Below are 22,222 nucleotides of genomic sequence, written 5' to 3' on the forward strand. Positions count from 1 at the left end.
AAATACGCTTATTCTTTCAGAGGGTTAGATGAGAAGATCGATACCGCTCTCATATCTGTCCGTCAAATACAAGGCTGGATAGGGGAGTCTTTTAGCTTAGCTTAGCATAAAAACCGGAAACAAGGGGAAAGAGCTAGCCTGGCTCTGTTTGATGGTAACAAAATCCTTAAGCCCACGAACAAACATGTTATATATAATTTCTTTAGATGTTGTCCATAAACCAAAGTGTAAAAATGACATGTTACAGTTTTAATGGGCTTTTGCGCCCCTGTTGCCAGTTTTGATGGTGAGCTACTTCATATTTAGAGTACAAAAATTAAAACTGTATCAATCTTCTCATCTAACTCTAGTAAGAAAGCCTGTCCCAAAAATGTTGAACCTATTGTTACTGTTGATACAACTGCGAGTGTTAAGAAACTAAAGTATTTTGCACCTGCTGTAACAATAAATGATTATCTGGTAATCATCTAAACAAAATCTAACTTTAAATTCTCATCACGATCTGACCTAACAGTAAGTATCATGTTCCCCAGCAGACAGGTACCAAATTCCTGCACCGTGTGGCTTTGTGGCCCATCGTTCCCGTCTTGTTCTTCATACACTGATAACTGCCATAATGAGATTTGCCATTAAGAAAGAAAAGACTGAAAAGGAACCCGGCCATCTGTATAGCTCGCCATGGTAAAAGGCTGAATGCTATCAAGCCAGAATTCAATCGCTGAATTATAGCCTCTTTGTGTGCGTAGGGCTAGTGAGTACCTCATACTATATTCATTTCAAAAAGGCCTCAATTTAATTAGTTCTCATATGTTGAAAAATTCATGAATTTGTCTGCAATTCCCGGTGCCATTGTTGGGAGTGACTTAAGCGGTGGTGTTAGGCTTTCAGGCGGTTTGGAAGAGAAAATAGCCCCCCACAAAAAAGAAACAACTGTTTATGTAAATAGACACTGCGTGTTTACTTGGTGGAAGAAAGCGAGGGCCCTGAACAGAGTGCTAAGCTTAGCGTGGCTCTGCCAAAGGGGACCTCTCACCATCAACTTCAGTCTTATTAAACTGATTACCAACTCCAGCTAATTAATCAGAGACAGTGCCCTTTCTTGTCATGCAGGGAGGGAGCTCTGTGTGTCTCACAGAGTTCCTCTCTCACTGCCTCCCTCTCCCATCTGCTCGCCTCTGTTCCCCCCTTTCTCCCTTTTCTTTTTCCTGCTTTGATTGAAGTAGGGGAATGGTAATTTTCATGCATCATCTGGGCCGGCAGGATGGGAGGACAAGTAGTAATTACCTTAAACAAACAAGGCCGAGATTGCTTGAGAAGCTACCTCTTTATTCAAGCTCCCGAAATAAGAAAACAGACTGAGAGCATAATGGTTTCAAAACACATTTTACAGGCCATTTTGTTCATTATGTTGGATACGGTTTTCATCTTAGATAAGGAGTCGCCCAAAAAATGTCAAGCAAAGACATGAAAGGTGTTGGTTTGGTTCAGGCGGTGTCACGTTGAAGGTTCGGTGCTTTTTAAACGTTAAACATTTCACTGCCTTTGGTAGAAAGCATGTGGATGTGCAAAGCAACTGCCGCTGTTAACCCAGATAATCAAGTCACTTAATTTTAGGGAGACACACTGTATGTAAATGTCACACCTGGGTTATAATAATCTGGTTCAGATCTTACTCCAGGTCTAGATTCTGGTTTAGAGGGACATTCAAATTCTTTGAAAACCAGTCAGTCCTGTGTTTTGTTTTGTTTTCGCAAATTTAATACAATGTGCTCCCAGAAACTTCCCTTTGACATTCTAAGGACAGTATTTTCTAAATATGCCACAGCTACCAATATTTGAACATAACTGAAGATCAATTATATTATTATGGAGGGCTAAAACTCTCCACTGATCCCAGACTAGGCAATTTCCTTTGGTGTTTAGCAGCTTTGTTATCATTGCAGCGGGACCCCAAGCACTAGAATTATTGTTCAGAAAATCTGAAGAACCAATTTACAACAACATAAGAGAATAACTAGATGAATAAATATAATGTGCAAAGAAAAAATTGAGCTTTTGCAGACTGTTATGCTGTTGCAATAAACGATCTTCTTGTCATCATCAACTAATCTGTAAATTTTTTAAAATTAATTGATTACTTTGTTAGTGTAAAAAATGTTGGAAAGTTATTTTGTTTTTGTTTTTTAAAAAAAAGCTCATTACTATTTCCCAGAGTCCAATTTTCCAACTACAAATAGCCTACCATGTTTTGTCCAACTACCAGTCCAAAACCCAAAGGTGATATAAGACAAAGAAAAGCAGCATGTGACAAGCTAAAAACAGAGAATGATTTGCATTTTGCTTAATAGCCTAAATGATTAATTAATTGAAAAAATATAGTCAGTTAACATTCTGCCAACTTACTAAATAATTAAACAACACATTTCAGAAGTGGACTACCGCATGGAGGTTGACGGACGCATTTTGAAGTCACAAATTATTACTGCACCTGCTATTACAAGCGAAAGCATCATTTCTTCCCTCAGTTTACCAGCCCACACTGTCAAACAGGTACACCGTGGCTTTTCTTGTTTTTGCCAGAAGTTTGTTAATAGCATAACTCAAACAGGCCTGAATCGGACACTAGCTGAGTCTGCCCATGCATGTAATCGTAGCTAACGTGTTTGACCCCTGCTTTGCAACGTTCAAGCAACGATCAGGGGAGTTCAAGCCGCCCCTGATCGTTCCTCCTTCCACTCCACATTTCCTCCAAATGTTTCTCACTTCCCTGACTTCTGTGTTGGTGTTACATGTTTTTGTCACATGTTGAAATTGCTGTTAATGGTTTATTTAGCAGTGTTAATTGTGTAATTGTGCTGCTGTTTCATAACTGGTCCATATGTGTGTCCATGTCTACCGATCTTTTCTCCTCTTTTGACAGTTGTGTTTGTGGTGTGAACCACTAGGCTTCTTGTCTGCTTCACCCTTTCCCATTAAAAGGCATTTTGCCTAAATAAGAAACATTTTTATTTACTTCATTAAGGTAAAACAGCAGATGACTTACCCACTAAAAGCCAGGATATGTGAGTTTGTAAGGGCAAAGATATGAACCTTTTCTCTGTACTTGAACACAAGCATTGTTAGGATGGATTGGATGATGGCACACAGTATAAAATCAGTGTGGATGTGTGTATTACGCACATTGTAAAATTCATATTGAAATAAAACAGTTGTAAAATATTTCGTCCAGACTGTCAGAACAGGGTGCAACGAGCACGAATATCCAGTCTGGGTTTGTCTGAGGAAAGATGTGCATTGTGTGGGACGGCGGCTTGAGGAGCTCAGATCCCCATTCTCCCAACTCACACTTCCTGCTGTTCTGTCTGATTGTGTCGTCTTTGTCTTAGCCTGATGTGCTCGCCTCCTCCTCTGGAGAGGCTAATGCAGGCCCTTTTTTTCTCCTGCAATCTCACCAAATGCCAAGTGTAACTGGTGCCCCGATTGCTCCTAATTAATGCGTGATTAAAGAGAGAAATAAGGGATTCTACCAGTGATTTGTTTTTTTTCCAAGGAGTGAGAAATTAATCCCCTTTGGATCTTGCAGAATCATTTAAGGATTCTCCTTGTTCTGTTTATCAAATAAACCAAGTAATTAGAGACTTTAGATAAGTAGGCTAAATTGATGCCCGCCCTATGTCTTCCCAAGCTAGTGTTCGCTGATAGAAACAGCTGTGTTGCTCTGGTAATGTGTGGCATTATACTTGTCCAATAACAATGCCCTTTGTGTTTGGTAGTCGGTAATTACGCTGGGGAGCCTCTTTGACCTTGGTAAGCACATCTATCTTACTTGTGGATCAGTGTATTTCATTTCTTAAACCACAAAGATACATCACAAGGGAGTTTACTGACATCCCCATGAATGTAATTCAGAGTACAGACTGCATAACTGGCAATGCGCGGTTGTATAGTATGCAATAGTGCAGTTATCCAGGCTGATGATACATGCACAACCTCGAGCTATTTAACAGCGTAATCCTCAGCTAACTTATTGTAGTTCTACTGTATCTGGAGAGGCAGCAGTGTGATTTTTATTGCTTTCACACGGGTACCCAGGGGAAGTAGCTTATCTCCCCACTTGGTTTTATTCGGTTTGGTTGTGAAAGGTCTTCAAATGTTGGAAATTTGAATTTAGGCTGCATGTCTGACCACGTAAACTCATGAGGTGATTTCAATGCCCCCCCCCCCAGGATTGGAAGGTGTCGACCATTTCTGGTGTTGCATCAGTGTTTCCAACACTGCACCTGCAGCAAGTGACCAGTCTGAGACCTCACACAGACACTTTGAAGCCGAGCAGGGTTGGGCCGTTTAAATGACTTCATCTTGTCGAGATGAAAGGTAAAATGTTAGGTTTCTGCATCACAAACGAAGACTGAGGACGTTTGTGACGTTTTCCTCTTCTTTGCAACAGTTCAGCTTTTATTGTGAATTATTGCTGTATGAGTAATAGTCTACAGGGCCCTGCAGGTGTCAGGAGGTGTTTGGAGGAGTTTTTTTTTTAGCATGTGCAGAAATGATCAATTTGTACTCTTGAATTACTATTTAGTGGGCATGAATTAGGAATTTGTGTTCTTAATTACTGTCATGATACTATAACAGTAGTTACTGAGCACTAGTCTGCTGCTAATTCAAACTGTTGTATTAGCAGCAGGCTAGTGCTTTGCCTTTGCCTATTAAGTTCTGTAGAAATACTGAGTTAATTCCTTCATATTCATATTGCCAGGCTATTATTGCATTCATTATATTTGTTGTTGCCCCCTCAGCACTTTGCTAAGACTAACAAACTTTCAGCAACACTTTTCGGCTCTGTGCATTCAAATGCAGCGGAAACTTCAACTTTAACTATGTTAAAGTGAACAACATTGTTTAATGTTATGTTTTGCAAGTTTGCATAAATTATTAATTTAAGAACATGACTTAAATGTGCCCCGCAGAGTTTTCTGTTAAACAAACAAAAGAGAGGTTCATAGTCAGTGTCACTCACCAACACTGTGCGAGTGTGCGGAAGGAAACAAAACTGGGACCCACTGTTAAAGACATGGCTCCATAGTGCTACTAGTGGTCAACAACTCACAGGGGACCTGTGAGTGATTAAAGAAATTACTGGAGTACATGACATATTCCAGACTCTGTACCTTTCTGAAGATTCAAAGAAAACTAGTGTCTTATTAGAGTGTTAGTTATATCACTAACCTGCCTCACATGTAAAATGTAGTGAACGTGTAGTCATATTTTGCTGATTATTTTTATTGATTCTCGAGTTTAAGGATTCTGTGGATTAAATGAATTGGAATAATCGTGTGATACAGAATTTGTTAGCCTTGTTAGCTATTAAAAATGTGTAAATCTGCCATAAAGAGATTAGCACCTTAAGCAAATTAGCTCTCCAGTTACCTGTTCTTCTTTCTTCTTCTTCCCAGTTTAAAAATATGTTTGTGTATCATTCTTGGAAGATTTCTTAAATAAACTTGCTTTTACAAAGTTTTACATATTTCCAGGTCTATAAAAGTCTGTAATCTTATGAGTAGATTCATCATGCATGCAGTAGTCAGCCATGTTTACCTGTTAGGTTCACTTTACTGTGCTCTTGTTTTTTTCCTCCCTCCTCTCCTTTCTTCTCCTACATTTCTCTCTTTCTATTTCACTGACTTCTTATTCCCCCCTTCTTCTGGGCAAACACTCTGTCTGTGCTCTTTTTTCCTTTATGGCAGGCCTAGTGCTGAGCCTTCCTCTAATTAGATCAGGAATTATGGTATGGATTAGGTGATGGAGGGGCATGCCAGTTCTTCTGACCATGGTAGCTATTTCAAGTCACCATTTCAAAATTATGTGCTTAATGCCTTTCCCCCCCCCTCCCCCTCTTGCTTTGCATTATAACACAGCTGCAGGAAGAGTGACAAACACTGTTAATCTCTTGTTTACTGGCAGTCCATTACAAAGGAGTAAAGCGGGATTTTTCTCCAGTGCTGTAAACACTCAAAATTCAGCATTGTCCATTACCTCTTAAACACAGCTGATAACAAGCATCATTAATTAAACTGTAGGAGTAAGTGGGGTTACATAAATTGAAATTAATAATCGGGCGCAAACAGAAATAGAATGCATGTTTCCGAATTGTTTCTCCAGAAACTCGTAAATGTAGGTACGTAGATTAAGAAGGTTTGGCTTCTGCTTCACTTGTGATGTTTCCACCAATCCTAGGGATAGGTTTAGTCATGGAGTGCTCTTTTAATTTGTTTGCCACATTCTCACATTTTCTCAGAAAAAAATGATCAAGTAGGCATTTAATTACTTTAAGAAAATAAATCACTTCCCACAGCTATTGTTTTGCTGCCAAGTCTATTGCACATAAGCCGCAAAGAACATTAAATGTTTCACCACTTGTATTTGAAATACCAACTGTCGAGTCAAGCTGGGGCAGACAATGGTGGGAAATGTTGACTCTGGTTTGGGGTTAGTGACAAGGTGGACACCATGCAGCCTGTGATGGCAAACTAAAGCATATTTCATACTTACTGGAGAATTTCAAGCACCACAGGGGGCTGATAGACAATCAATCGACATAAGGTGCTCATTGTAGGCCATTATGTCATATCTAATTACGTCATAACAGCTGGATTCCTGTGTGTAATCACCAAGCATCAGTAAGAGGTGTAAATATCTCAGCCATGATAAAAATCAAGACTAGAATGTTGTGTTTAGAGTGTTGACATTACATGAAACACCAGTGAGCCCTCGGAGGACTTCAGCATGCCTGACTGAAGACACAGCAGCCTGTAGCTCCGTTGTCATGGAGAATCAAGTCAAGACATGGCACAGGCACAGATTTTACAAGTGAACACTGACAGAGACTCCCATGAGGGACGGCTGGCACTGCAGGCGGCTGAGATCACTTTCATGTATTAATAACACCCACACTGGGCCATAATTTCACCTTTGGGAAAACACCAATCCACCTGATGAAGACTGATAATCAAAATCAGACAGAAATCTCCAAAACTCCCAAAAGGTGACACAGAATCCCTCGTGCGCCAAATTGAGCGATGGGTTTGACAAACATCTGCCACAGTTGAAATCCGTATGGCTGGGAGTTAATTGGCATGCACAGGCCCGGGCTTGACGTGAGCATAGATACATAACAGGCTGTGTGTGCGGGCAGGGGTGGCTGGAGGTTTGAGGTCAAGCCTCAGTCCCCTATTCATGGGTGTCCTGGAGCTTATCTGAGAGAGTGGGTAGCTCTTGCAGCACTTCCTGCAAATGGCATGTCAAATGTCTCATTAACGCCAGTGACCTCAGCTTAATCTATCGGCCATTTCCTTACAGGGAGAAGTATTGCGTCCCTTAGACAGTGACTAATCAGAAAGACATGAAGTGATTTAAAAGTTTTGAAAGTCTCTCCATGTTGGTTTTTGATGTGTCATTTTGTAATTTCAGTCAACAATCTGACATAACAAGAGTGAAGAGGGATATCTGGTGAGTTTGGCAGGTTTGCTGAAGCCTCAGTAATAAAGAATCACAGTTTTTTCCCCCTCAGGTCCTTCCCACATTGGAGAGGCTTGATTCATTAGGACAGCAGGTCTCTTGAGGGAAATCTCAAGGGCCTTCAAACCACACAAGTGACTGGGATAATACACAAAAATACTCAGAGAGAGGAAGGAACCACCTCCCTGTACTTCACTGGAGAACAAAACTACTCTTACATCATTTGAATGTTTTATTTTTTACATCGTTTCACATTCATTCACGCAAAAAAAAAAAAAAAAAAGATTTCTCCCCATCAACAAATTGCTGTAAGCGCTCCAACCCCACCAGCCATGGGAATTTCCATTAAAGGCGGTTTGAGTCAGAATGAGCGTACAAATAAATGATGTGCTCCTGGGAAATCACGGCAACAAGCAGATACATGTTAAAACTCTGGAGAGGCTTCTCATTTGAGCTGGAGAGGGCTTCCCAAAATCCAGATGTGGTGGAAGCGCAGACGGGGCTCAGGCCTCCTCACCAGTAATGAAGCAATTAGACAGACAATTATGACCACCTGTGACGCTGATTGGCACCATGCGGCTCCATCTCTTTCCACAGCGCTAAAGATGCCTGAATGTTGCTAAAGTTAACCTCTAACAAGGCCTGTAATGATGACGAGGGCCAAAACACACCACACTGATGCACATTCAAGGCACACACACACACACACACACACACACACACACACACACACACACACACACACACACACACACACACATATACACTCACAGGAGGTTCGCATTAGGAAGATGGGCTCATCCCACACAGCCGGTTGCGTCATGTATTATTGAAACGAACCCTTGTATAAACACAACTCCAATAAATTGGGGTCTCAATTTTTCTGATTCATTAAGGTTAATGCAGTTTTAATTAGTGCTTGATTTGAAGCTTATTAGACGCAATTTATAAGTCCTTTTCGGGGACCTGCAAAATGACGCTGTGTGGGATTAATAAGATAAAAGGCACAAGTTGGAATTGTAGTCCCTCCTGGGTTAATGCACAGATCAGGGATTCCTCTCTTTTCACTGTAACTGCTTGTTTATTTGCACAACTGCTTTCAGGCACATTAAAACAATCTAATGAATAGAGAGCTTTGGCTTCAGGGATTGCATCACCCATTGGATGAACAAATGAAATGGTGGTTATGGCCTGATTAAAATGATGCCCAGGAAATAGGTTTAAACAGCTGAGGACTCTATAGTTATAAACCATATAATAGGGCTTGTGACAGCTTTTTACCTATTAGAGCAACTTTACAGCTCATTCCTGATGCTCCTGCTGGTTTCTTTTAAGCCAGTCTCTGAGTAACACTGATGGTACTTCAAGTGCTATCATAGATGTCGGAATTTCAAGTTGAGTGCACATGACCAAGCTAATAAATTGGTGAATAGGACATCGGTAATATTTTACTTGAATCCCCTCTGTTTAGGGACTGTATGAAAATTTTAAGGGTGGGGGTGGAGGGGTTCAAAAGGTCTACTGGACTTTTTCTCCCAGAATTATATACACAGTATAGGCCCACACATTTACACAGATCAGCCACAACTGTTTCACCCGTAACTGTTTTTTATGTATATGTTCTGGGGTGGAAATATTGCAGTGCACCACCAAGAGGGTTGCCATTTGGGAAAAATAAAATGTAAGATTCAGACCCCCTCCACATCACCATTTTTCATACAGCCCCTTAGTATTTAAAAGATGTATAAAGCACTTAATTATTTATTTACTTAATTATTTATAACACAGTGTAATGTAGTTGTAAGCAGCTGTAATTAGAACTGCAATGACAGCGTTTATTAATGTATTTGTCAACAATTGTAACTATTACAAATCCATGAAGCATCCGTTACTGGTATATTAACAGTATATGAATGATTAATAACACAGTTTAACATATCTGTAACCATATTTAATGATGTAAGAGAAAGAATATATAGACCATATATTTATATATGTTTATATGTAATAATGCAGAGTTGATAAACACAACATGTTCATCAAACCTCATCTACTGATGATCCCCAATGACTTCACAATTTTATTATAAGCAAAATCAATACGATTTTTCCAGTGTCAATTTCAATCATCAACCAAAATGCCTAAGAAACAAATGTAAGTAAGTTGGGAAATACTTTTTTATCATTAGTATATTATATAAGAGGGTAGAAATCTGTGTGTGATAAAATCATATTGGTATCATCAGCGAATCAAGTGACGAAAGATTTACAAACTGGTGAAAAATCAATATATTGGTGGATAATAAGTAATAAGGGTCTTAAAATAGATCCTTGTGGTACACCACGTATTACATATTGCTCTCTGTCATAAATCTTGTTAACCACTTTCATGTATTAACCATGGAAACCACACTGTTTTCATTTGGCACCAAACAAAATATCATGATTAACAGTGTCCAACGCTTTAGATAGATCTGACAACAAAGGTACCAAGTGCAAATCTGTTGTGTTTTATAGTTGTGTGTATTGTGTTGCACAAATCGTGTGATAGTTTATCACACAAGATTTTTTTTATATTTATGCAAATATAAATAAATATTTCATTAATAAATATATCTAATAAATACTTAAAATCCAGTATAATATGGATACACATTCTATATGATTACAGCTGTATTATATTATATGTCAGTCTTTTTTTATCTGTTTAGTCACAGATGCTTCCCCTGAGGAGTTATAGCTATCGACAGAAACATTCATAAACACTTAAAATGTCATTATCACTGCTTACAGCTACATCATAGTGTGTTATAAACCATTTATTACTTGTTTGTATACTGTTTATAAATGCTAAATAGAGGTTAAAATAAATGCAGCGTATTGGCATTTTTTAAAATCTTTGTTTACCCCTAAACTGCCATTTTATTACTGCTTTTTAGTTGTGCTTTGGGCTTTTTACATTCCTATCATCTTTGCACACTGGGTACATATACGGTACAATGCTTTTTTGTCAATGAGAGTTATACAATATTAATTGGATGTCACTTGATTTCTTAAATAAAACCTGGGGCTTCTGCTGTCACTGGGTCCATTTCTTAATATTACCTGGTTATCTCTTCAAATATTGAGACTGCAAGCCGAAACTTACAAGAAGACCTTAAATGCAGTAAAAAACAGTGTGATCATCCTTTCAACAGCAACATCTTTAATTCAGCTGGGCCACACGGGTGTTTTGAAAGCATCTTTCTTTGCTCTCGTTCAATGTAAAGCATTTAAACCAGAGCAAACAGTTTATAGCCCCCGCAGCTTCAGTATGAGTGATAGCGAGCAGGCTTTTGAAACGGTATCAGTACAGTGGAGATGGCTGAAAATTACAGGAAGAGAATGTGGAGCTGAACTGCTGACAGCAGGAGTCACAATGCATTAGCAGATCCTCCAACTGGCTGCTCTTTCGGCATGACATTCCCACTGTACGGAGTTGAATTGTTAACACACATTGTTTGACATTGTCACAGCTTTTTTTCCCCCTCTGTTGGCAGGAAAATTGTGCTCCAACGAGGTTATGAGACAGGTGGAACTCTTGCAGGTTGTGGCGAGAGATCTCAGTTTTGCATGCGTGTAAATTGCCACCAGAAGTGAATAAAATGGTCCCATCTGTAAACTCCAGCTCTGCAGGCCCACTTCAGAGACTTGAGATCAATTTTGGTGCATTTATTCTCTGAGAGAGGCACACAATGGGAGTTTGCTGAAGATCAGTTTTCAATTGGATAATAGGGTTGTGAAAAGAGGGGATCTAGAGGGCATTGCTTTCACACATTCTTATGGCTTCATGTCTCTGTAACACGAACCGTGTACGCTTCAGTCTCAACACTTCCATAAGCCTTTTTTCTCCCTAAATCAAATTCAATTTACAACTACAGGACTGTTACGTCTTACACAACTATATTGTCAGACTATATTGAAGCTCTTCTTAATGAGATATTCAAACATTTAATCAATTTGAATCAAATTATGTCTCTGTTTTCTTTTAATTTTACAGTCATTTGCATCCAAAGACTCTATTAGGTTTCAATCCAAGCAAGACAGTCTATCTATCTATCTATCTATCTATCTATCTATCTAGCTATCTTATTTGACTGTATTACCAGCAGTGGAGAGGGAGGCTATTCGAGGTGTGTGAGGTGCACTGACACCGACACTGTCCTCCTCCTCTGTCCTTTAACCCACTGCAGCCACTAGATGGGGTATGATAACCACAGAGAGGCTCTCCCAGTGGGACGCCTCCAGCTCTGGTGGGTGCTGCTGCTCCTGGGAGAGGTGAGGAGAGGAAATTGTCTGCCAAGTTCACCACAGCCTCCCATTTGTTTTTTGTTTTTTTTGTTTTTTTCATGACTTTCCTATTCAAATAATTCTCAAACTAATTTAATGGTGTACTCACACAATAAAGTATTTATTACACACGGACAGTAGCAGCTGGTACTACTGCTGATGCAGTTTTCTTATCAGTTTTCAGTAGCTGGAGATTTTAATCAGTATTAGAATGCTCATTAATTTAATTAACCTAATAGTTGCAATTTAGGGCTCGAATTTTGCTATTTTTATTTTAATACTTCGCTCTCTGGAAGAACAACTGACATTTCAAGTGTATGCAATTTTTCTTTTGAATAAATTTGATAAGAAGGAAGCAAACCTGTAATTTCTATAGCAAAAGTAAAGGTTAAATAATAGTAATCTGTGTAATCCAGTTAAGTTAGGAGGGGAAAGTAACTAGATTTAATTTGATTCAACAGTTTCTTTTACTTAACCTGATGAAGATATAAAACCTAATACATGTTCATTAGGGTGCTTCTTTGTTTCTACTGAATAGTTTAAAGGACAGAAACACAGTAATCTTTTTCCTGCTGAAGAAAAGGAAACTAATAAAGTTTCCCGATTTAACTTAAATTTAAAGCTTCGATGTGCTATAATTTAATTTAATTGATTTGCTAGGTTTCAGTCAGTTCCCACATTTAATTTAAATTAGATACTTTACAAACACACAGATGGTCTTCTCACAGCCAACAAAGTGTTGCTGCGACATGACCCTCTCCTCTCTCTGCTTGGATCATGACCTGACTCGTGTACACTGAACTGTAGAGAAGGGAAACAGACATAAATATTTACTTTGTACTTAAATACTTTTTTTAAACAAAGAATTGACAATAATAAGTATAAACTAGGTTGTTACTACAAACAGCATGAATAAGAAAGAGATTTATTTTTTATTAATTTGTGCGTTGACTCCCCCTACATTTCTTGGAATGACTTTACTGAGATCATACTTGCGTCTGCTGTTTTAGTGGTGCCCAAGCTGGTGCTCGGGGACTCCCGGGGGTTTCACAGGGGCTATATGTCCAACACGATGCTGACATACAAAACAGTAACGAATTGGCACAAAAAAAAGAGCAGCAGATCGAGAGTAAATGTTGAAACCATGAATGTTTTTATAAAGAGCATCTCTCTCAGTGCGTATGTTTGGTTGAAATCAGTCTAAATTCATAACACGTACTGTACTTTGTGCCTGCAGTCCTTGAAATTGTTAAACAAATATTTTGGGGTAAAAATTGACCTCAGATAATTGCATTTAGCTCCCGCTTGTGAAGACTATTTTCAAAGGCTACTATATTGTCCAAGTGTGTGTGTGTGTGTGTGTGTGTATGAGTGTGTGTGACAGAGAGCGAGAGAGAGAGCTTCAAAAATATAAACAGCAACATGATTTTCTTGAGCTTGTAAATCATTTCAGACAAATTGTACGCGTCTTGCCAGTCACCAAGCCTTTGGATGCAAAACTCGTAATATCTCCCATATTCCGCAAGAATGTCACCTTTTATATCCTCTTGGAGACATAGCTCTGAACGGTTTCTGAGCAGATAATTGTTTCACATTCCCTCAGTTTTTTCGAGGTGTTACTGAAATTTAAAAGTGTCCGCAGTGGAGCCTACAATAAAAACTCTGTGGTAGTCATATTCTAATGATCGGGTTAAAGGGAATGTGTTCTCCCTTATCTGCATTAATGCTTTAAATGGTTCACAGAGAGTTCATTCACATCAATGACCAAAATAGATTTATTTTACTTGGGGCACCTATGTCAACAGTAGTTACAGGAATTACTCTGGATGCGATCCCATTATGGGATGTCAAATATTTTGATGCCATTGGTAAATGGCAGAATGGTGTGGAGGACAACAACTGGATGGCAATTCTGCAATTTCTGGATCAGAATAAAAAATATACAGGCTGTCTGCTCACCTTTGCAATCTCAGGGCTCACCCCAGCCGGCAATGTAATGCTGAACAATGAATTTTAAATAAAGTCAAACATTTGCTTCATGCTCCTCCACAGTTTAAACAAGACATTTCTGATGGAGACGTGTGGATTTATTGTAAGTAAGAGATATAAGAGATAACTTAATCCCCAATTGGATTGTAAACCCCACCTCCACTTCACATGGCTCCACCCCGTCACACCGCTTTCTTGACCTTTTGTCTCATTTCTCGGTGGGTAATGAATGCTTTCGGACTATTTCAGATGAAAAGATCTTGCACATAGTCCAGAGCATTGGAATGCCATATCAGAAAATCACCCAATCAGCATGCTGGTGTTGAGAGCAAACAGAGAGCGAGGCCACAGCACGCCACAGAACAGTGGTGGACTTGGCTGTCTGGATGTCAATATAATAGACTGGCTTATGATGTGTAAATAACACATCACTTAATGGTCCTCTCCCACTCTGTCAGAGCATTTTGAATCACATGGAAGGCAGCGTCTTCCTCTCCACTCTCCACAGGGTCTCGTCATCCACTATTCATCAAGCTTCGCCTCTTTCGTCCACAGAATATTAGATCAACAGCTAAGAGATATATATATTTTTAAAAACAGAGACTGTGTGAGTTTATGGTAAACTACAAGATGTTCTGAAAGTATATTTTTATTTCTGGTAGTGGGTGATAGGGGAAATATGTTTCTTTTGTGTTCGAATGTAAGTGCAAAATCCCAAATATCATTTAACCTATTTCTTTCTTTTTACCTTTTCACCTCTCAATCTCTCATTTGTTCTGACAAAGCAATAAAAAAACAAAATTATAAGATCTATCAAAATAAAGATAGAAAAACACAGGACACAGGAGGGATTGGGCATAAAAAACAGCTTTTGACATGAAGCTGTTGCATTAGTATTGTACATATAACAAAAAATTCTTTCTCACTTAACTTTTTACAACTTTTATACATCTCTAAATGACTGTTTGACATTTAATTTATTGAAAAAACTGGAATATTCAATGATGTTTTACATTCTCTTACATCCCAATATATGTTTGAAACATTTGTGTCAGTGTTTAAAATGCAATTTCTGTTTTTTTGCCCTTTTCCATATTTTGCATAATTCATTTTGAATCTAAATGTGCTAAACACTGGTAAAAACTGAATAAAAGCACTCTTATTACTCACTTTTTGTTTGCCTCTACACTTTTCTATTTGTTGTTTAACCTGAATAAATTTACCTAAGTAAATTCCAACTTCCTGAATGTAAACATTAAAATCCAGAATTTACTAAACATCATAATTAATTCTGTCAGATGAATGAATACATGCAGGGCGGCAGACACATTTAAAAAATATTTACAAAACAAATATGCCCCAGAGACATATTATGGCACATAGGGTAATATTTTTGTGAATTAATAATTACAACACACACTTTTTTTTAACAAGTGTTTGATGTTGGGTAAACTTAGAATGTCGGAAAACACCATGACATTGATTTCAATAGCCTTGAAATACAAGACTAAGTCAATGACACACTCTCACTGTGTATTTGCTTTATTTGTTTACAAATTTGAACAATTTTGACATTAATACAATGCAACGCTCTCTGTGTTAATTTCACACTCTGTGGCATGTAAATGAGGCGAAGCTCTCTGTAGTCAAAAGTTAGAGGAGAGCATCTTCTGCTGTCCTGTTTACTAATACCAAGTACGACTACAGTTTACACACACACACACACACACAAGCAGCACTGTGATGGTGTCCCAGAATCAATACACACAGGTTAAAGTCAGTTGTTTAAGCTGTAGACACTTGGATATTAACTTCCATGATGATAAGTCATTTACAGCTGCTGATACATACATCAAGCCTCATTGCTGTCCCTTCCATTATAGACCTGCTGTATATGTGATACTCTCCGCATGCTGTAATAAATAGATGTGACCTCAGTGAACTTATCACTCATGAGCAGTCTTTGATTTGGTCACTATTTCCGTCGGACCCAGGAGACAGCGGCAGTTCCCACATCCACTGACCTTGGAGGGTCTTTCCAAACCCGCTGTTCAAGGTTGCATCCAATCTGTCTGTTGTTTTTCTACATAAGCAAACCTCAACCCTCCTTCACCCCAGAGCCCCTCTAGAAAACTAACACCTGAGTGTAAGGGATGTAGTGAGAGGTGGCGTGGGAGTACAGGTTGAGGTGGGTCAGATAAGGTGATCAAAAACAAAGCAGAAGGATAAAAAATATGATTTTACCTCCCCCATAATCCCGGGCTTCCAAGAATGACCTTTGATCTCGCAGCATGTGTGGTATGCTGAGCCGCCTGCTCGTGCTGCATGCCTCTCTGATCCTGGGAAGCAATCACCAAGCGCACTGCTATCAGGAAGGCTGCTGGGGAAACACTCTAAGCCCGAGTCTGGAGGTGAGCGCCGAGCAAAAAGCAAATGTGCAGGGATGGAAAAAATAACCAAGTGCAGCCAACCACATAGAAAGCCTGATGGTCCAGAGCGCTGCATGATAAAGGTAAAGTGGATACTGTATCTACAACACAGCCTGAGGCCACATGTGATTCAACACCACACAGAAATGGAACAATCTTAACTGCTGAAAATTTGGCTAAAAGAAGAGCCTTATTTTCTCACTTATTTCAATTATGAACTATATTACTACACTAGTTCGTATGACTCAAAATGACAAAAAAAAAAAAAAAAAAATCTTACTTAGCATTTTTTCTTATGATGAGTTTATAATTTTTCTTGTAGTTGAAATAACTTCAAAATTTGCTTTTTTAAAATGTGTATATTTTCTTACATAGTTGACACACACACACACACACACACACATCCACATATATACATACACATATATATATATATATATATATTTTTTTTTTTTTTTTTTTTTAAATTTATTTATTTATTTTTTTTTACTGTCTTATATGTTTTCAAAGGTGTCAAGTCCAACCAGTGAATCTGTAATCACTGCTCCACCATCTCAGTGCCTTGGGCATGGCAAATTCCCTGCATGTGCGTTTATTTGATTGTTTAAGAGCGATTTCCGGAAACCAAGTTTTGGACGATGCAGGAGCTGCCTTGTAACAATTATGGGGTTAAATGGCAGTTGGCCACACAGGAGGGCATTTGCCTGCTGGCAGCGCCTTCCTGCTCGGTAGGGTCGGAGGTCACAGACTTTTCAGGAAAAGTCCATTTCTCAAGCGCCCTGAAACAGGTGGAGGGCCCGGACAGCCCTGTTTACTTAAACAGCACAGGGAAAATGGGAAAGATTAAACCAACGTATATGCTCTGTGTGAACAACTATACGGCCAACTTTTTTTTTAGGCTTTTTTGGTCATTTATATGCAGCCCCACACCTGATAATATTGCTGATTCTTTTCAGGATTCATTAACATCATGTCTTCACAATCCAGTAATCTCAGGAAACGTTGTCTTTTTGAAACATTCTACAAGACGTGGTTTCATGTGCGCTCATACTTGATAGCAACTCTGACTGAATAAGAGGGATTCAATTGGAAAATGAAGACATAATTGTGAGGATAAAAGTGCCAGTAGCAGTGTAACAAGTAGTGTGAAGTATGAAATATATTAAAATTAAATTAAACCTGTGTTTTTAAAACTGCATCTATAGATCTACAATCAATGGGAAAGGGTTAATACACTGAATTAAAAGAAAAAAAGGGCAAAAGGCAACTCCGTCGAACTCGACCCCACAGTGCTCTCACTATTTGGATTGGTTAAATCGCTGGGACCTGGAGCTGAACCCATCAGGAAGGGCTTAAGTGTTTAGGATTAGGGATCTAAAAGGCATTTGGAGGCCCCGAATCAAACCCGCAGGACCGGGGCGGAGGCGAGCCCTGGTGTTTGGCCTGCACTGTAATCAAACAGGGGGAGCTAGGACCTTAGCACACCTGCAGGAAGGGCCCACAGCAAAGAAAAAAGTCCCAGCAAGAGGGGCAGGCGAGGCGGCGGGGCTTTTTCCCCGGCTCCAGAGTGACAACAGCTGGGGCGGTGTACGGTGGTGTGGCCCAAGGGCAAGGTCAGCCCCGCAGACCAGGGGGAACAGCAGGCGGATTGTTTTCACTCCAATAGTGAAAACAGCAACCGTGGAGATGCAGAATTTGCCAGCTGTGGCTGTGGATTTCTAGTCGACAGCCTGACCCCATATTAACACTATGAAAGGAAGCTGGATCGCTAATGACCAGTGGCCTCTGGCCTCACCTGAGCTCCTTTCATACAGCAGCTAGACCTCAGGACATACCGTGAGTGCATGTAGGGAGATTAAACACAACTGATTTGCAGCATTTAATGCATTAGGCTTGTATTTATAAATTAGATGAAGATCACTTTAATTGTAGGCATATTCTAATGTATGTTGGGATTCACTTTCTTGTGAATATTGTGATAATTCCTCAAACACCACCTGTACTTTAAACTAGAAACTACTATTACTACTTTTAATCCCACTACTGCTACTAATTCTGCTAATAAAGACAATTTAATGTTGTAAAAATCACACTAAAAAATGTGATTTAATTTCGACTAAATTTAAGGTTGGTGTGGGGTTGCAGCATACAGAGAGTCAACCTGAATCCATCCATGAAAGCGTCAGGATTCACATATATCCTCGGGCCTAATTGGTCCGGACAGTTAACATCAAAGAAGCTGGGCTTTATATGTAATCTGTTCACTTCTCTGCCACATTCTCATGCCAGCGCTTTTTTATATGTTCAAACGTTGTAATGAAGGTCATTCTCCATCAATTCACTTTGATCTAAAATGACAAAAAATTTAGCATTTTAATAAAAAATTCTTCATTGCTTTCAGCACTCGGTTTGCTGTCGCTTCGCACATTCTTTCCCTCACTTTTTAAATTTTTTTCATCCTCTTTCTTCCAGTCTCTATTTTTCTGTCTCACAGTGGGTCGAAACAACTCCCACAGCTTACACAAGGTAAATGAGACCATTTTGAAAAAAAGATCACAATAGAAATATGCTGTGTGTCTCACAATACAGCCTCTGACATGCCCTAACACCTGCAACAGATATATAATTAAACAGTGAGAAACTGTCATGCTTTATAATGATTAGCTGCTTTTATAGGTAGTACAGAGTCAATTATGTGTAAAGTATAAAACATTTTTCATTGACATAAAAATTACCTCTGTGGAAATTCCCTCATAGCAGACTAAAGATTATCATTTAGCCTCTTAAATTGGGGGGAGGTTTGTTGACTTTGTTTACTGCCAAGCCAATCTAAATCAGTGAAAAATGACTGTAATAGTCTTTCGGAATTCCCTTCTGAATAACACATTTGCTTTGAGATGAAAGTTGCACATCACGGCACGCTCGGGCACCGTCTGCTGCAGCTGTGTGTTTCTATCAGTCTGTTATAATGAGAAATCAACTGTCTGCAGATCAGCCGCTGAAATGCTGTAACGAGCCATGAGCACTAATACTTGAGGATCAGTTGCACTGGATGAGGCGGCTTTATCCAGTTATTAGGGTAATGTAATGGAGTCTCCTAATCCAAACCCACCAAACCCTTCCACCGTAGGGGGCACAATAGTGAGGCAACACGTTATTCCGGCACAAAGCCGACTTCCCCGCTAATATAGCAGGACACTGAGGCTTGCGGCCTCTTCAAACAAGTCCTTCACAGTATCTCCCATAAAATGATTTTCTCCCTTCTTTCTCCTTCCCCCCTTTTCCCTGCTAACAGTCTCCCTCCAACAAACGCTCTGCTGGCAAGGCATATTCTATGCTCCTTAATGCCAAATTAAAACCCAACTCTTTTATTTTAAATGAGAAAAGGCAAAAGAGAGTGCTGACAATCTTGATTAGGTCAAAGAGAAGGAGGGGAGAGAAGAGGAGCAAAAATTAAACGGTATTAAAAAATATGGAACATTACATTAATGCCGTCCGGCACAATTGGTGCTAATTGGCAGATAATCCAGGAGCTCTGGGCTGCCTAATGCCGGGCTGAGTATAGGAACAAGCCGGGCCTCTTGTCCTCTCCCACCACAGAGTCCTACAAGCCACGGGATGGGGTCAGAGCGCGGTGGAGGGGGAGGGATTAGCACTGGCATTGTTGGCTCTTTCCAATGGAACATGACCTTGACAAGAGTTTGGTTCCACCCCCCCTTCTTCCCAATATTCCAGCAACATGAACTTTAATAGGAACATAATGGGCAGTTTTAGAGTGCCAAGAGAAACACATGAAACACAGAGACACCCCAAATAAAACCTGACATTCCAACACCTTTGAATTTGAACCCACTTGGGAAAGACCTCTTGGAATAGCGTTCGCACTATATTGACGCAACCCCACACAGAAAAGAGCTTCTCAAATTAGGATTATGTATGGATTTGATCTGAGTAAAAGGGAAGATTTTATTATGCACACACAACAAGCTTATAAAAAAACAAATTTGTGTCAAAATGCAATGAAAACAGTTTATCCTGGATGCTGCAAGTATTACAGCAACAATTTAAATAACACTTTGTGCTCAGAAACAGCTGTTCCATCTATAAAAATAAAGTTAAAGTGTGCCAAAACAAGAGTGGTGATTCAAAGTGCTGTGGGAAAGCCAGTAAATGTTATGTGTTTTGAAAATGGTTCTGATAATCTTTATCCTAATCCCTTAATTGGGAGTCAATGTGGTCTCCAGTGAACATACAAAGCCGCTGGCTGGAAGGAACTCGGGACAGAAAGGAGCCCTTAAAGGGGACCATCTACACCTGGAGCGCTGAGCGCGCTTTTCACTACTCTGAGGAGGCTTTCAAGCAAGTCCTTGGCCGTGAAAGTTCCCATGCTAAAAGCACTACCTATTAAGGTACATCCGAAAGAGATGTATTTCCGCACAGTGTTTGAAGATTTCCCATTTGCATGAAAAAAGGGGCCTCGGCAAAACTGTAACTTGTGAACTGATCAAAAGCCAGAGGCTGTTCTCGAGTTGAATGGCTTTCCCCCTTTGACACGAAAGAGACTCTCTCGAGGCGCCTTCGCGGCGGTGGCCTTGGAGGTTAGGAAAATGTAGCCTCTCAAACCATACGGGACTATTCTCTGGAGCCTGGACAACACTTGAGTCTGCAGCAATAGAAGAGAGGGCTGGATCAGTACTTCAATGGGCCTCACTAACATTCCATAAGAGGGCTTTTACTATTCCTATGGACGGCCTTTCATGTTAAGTGGAGTGCGTGTGTGTGTGCATGTGTTTACACGTGCATATCTGTGCATGCTTATGGCTGTGTTGTTTTTAACATGCTAATATTATTTCAAAATTAGAATAAATTACACAGCCAATACCTAGTTTAAAATTAAATTAACACTAAACACATTGTTCCCAATTTAAAAACTGGAATTTTAAGATCGCTTGTGTTGGAAAAGTCATAGCTAAACCTCTTTTTAAGAGTTTTGAAACACAAGACATTATAGCCATGCAAAGGAAAATAAATGTCTTAATAGGGGTCTTGCAGGTCACACACAGACACACACACACACACACACACACACACACACACATCTTCAGCTGAATGTGTATTGGAGCAATCCTCGCTTGCAAACATCTTCAAAGTGGAAAGTAGAGCGATAAGAAGCCGGGGCATTTGTTATTCTTTCCAGATCTATTGAGTGTGTTTTGACTAGATGGTGGTTTGCTTGGGAGAGGAGCTGCAGAGCTGCTGAGCCCTAAGACAGCTGGGAGAGGGCTTCACACCAGCAATAGTGTCCCCTGAGCAGCGGATGCGCCGCTCCAGACTGATGGGTGAGTGAAGCTCAGCGATTGTCAGGCCAATCCAGCCACAGCACAGAGACCCCTTTCCACTCCCTTCCAACCCTCTCCCGCTCTGTGACTCAGCTGGTTTCACTTAGAGAACATGGAGAGAGGGGGTCATAGGGTCATACCATGACCTCATCAAATTAGCCCCAACCGAGTGAGGTGTTTAGCACGAGTTAAAACAAGTAATCTGAAGGACATTAAATGCAAATGCGACGACCATATGCCCACTTCAAACACGGACATCTCCCATCCAGCCGCGCTCCCCCTCTTGCCCTCTCACATACACACAGCGGAACCATTCACATGTCTCACAGAGCGGGGGGCTGTTAAGATGACAATGGGTTTCTGTCATGCCGACCAGGTGCAAAACATTTCAACTGCTGGCCAGGTCCTAAGCTGTTTGATATGTGTTAAAAGAACATTTGCAACAAAAAGTGAATTACTTTTTGCCTTTGAGAATAGATATCTCTTACATATATGTATTATGTACATCGATATCACTTTTCATCTTGACCTTGCACTTGGAATATGGAAATAAAGGGGGAGATGCTCACAAAGGTTATCCAGCAGTTCAGGGAGGAGAGAAAAAAAAAAAAGAGAAAGC

This window comes from Xiphias gladius, chromosome 11 (assembly GCF_016859285.1).
Source record: "Xiphias gladius isolate SHS-SW01 ecotype Sanya breed wild chromosome 11, ASM1685928v1, whole genome shotgun sequence".
NCBI classification, from domain to species: domain Eukaryota; kingdom Metazoa; phylum Chordata; class Actinopteri; order Istiophoriformes; family Xiphiidae; genus Xiphias; species Xiphias gladius.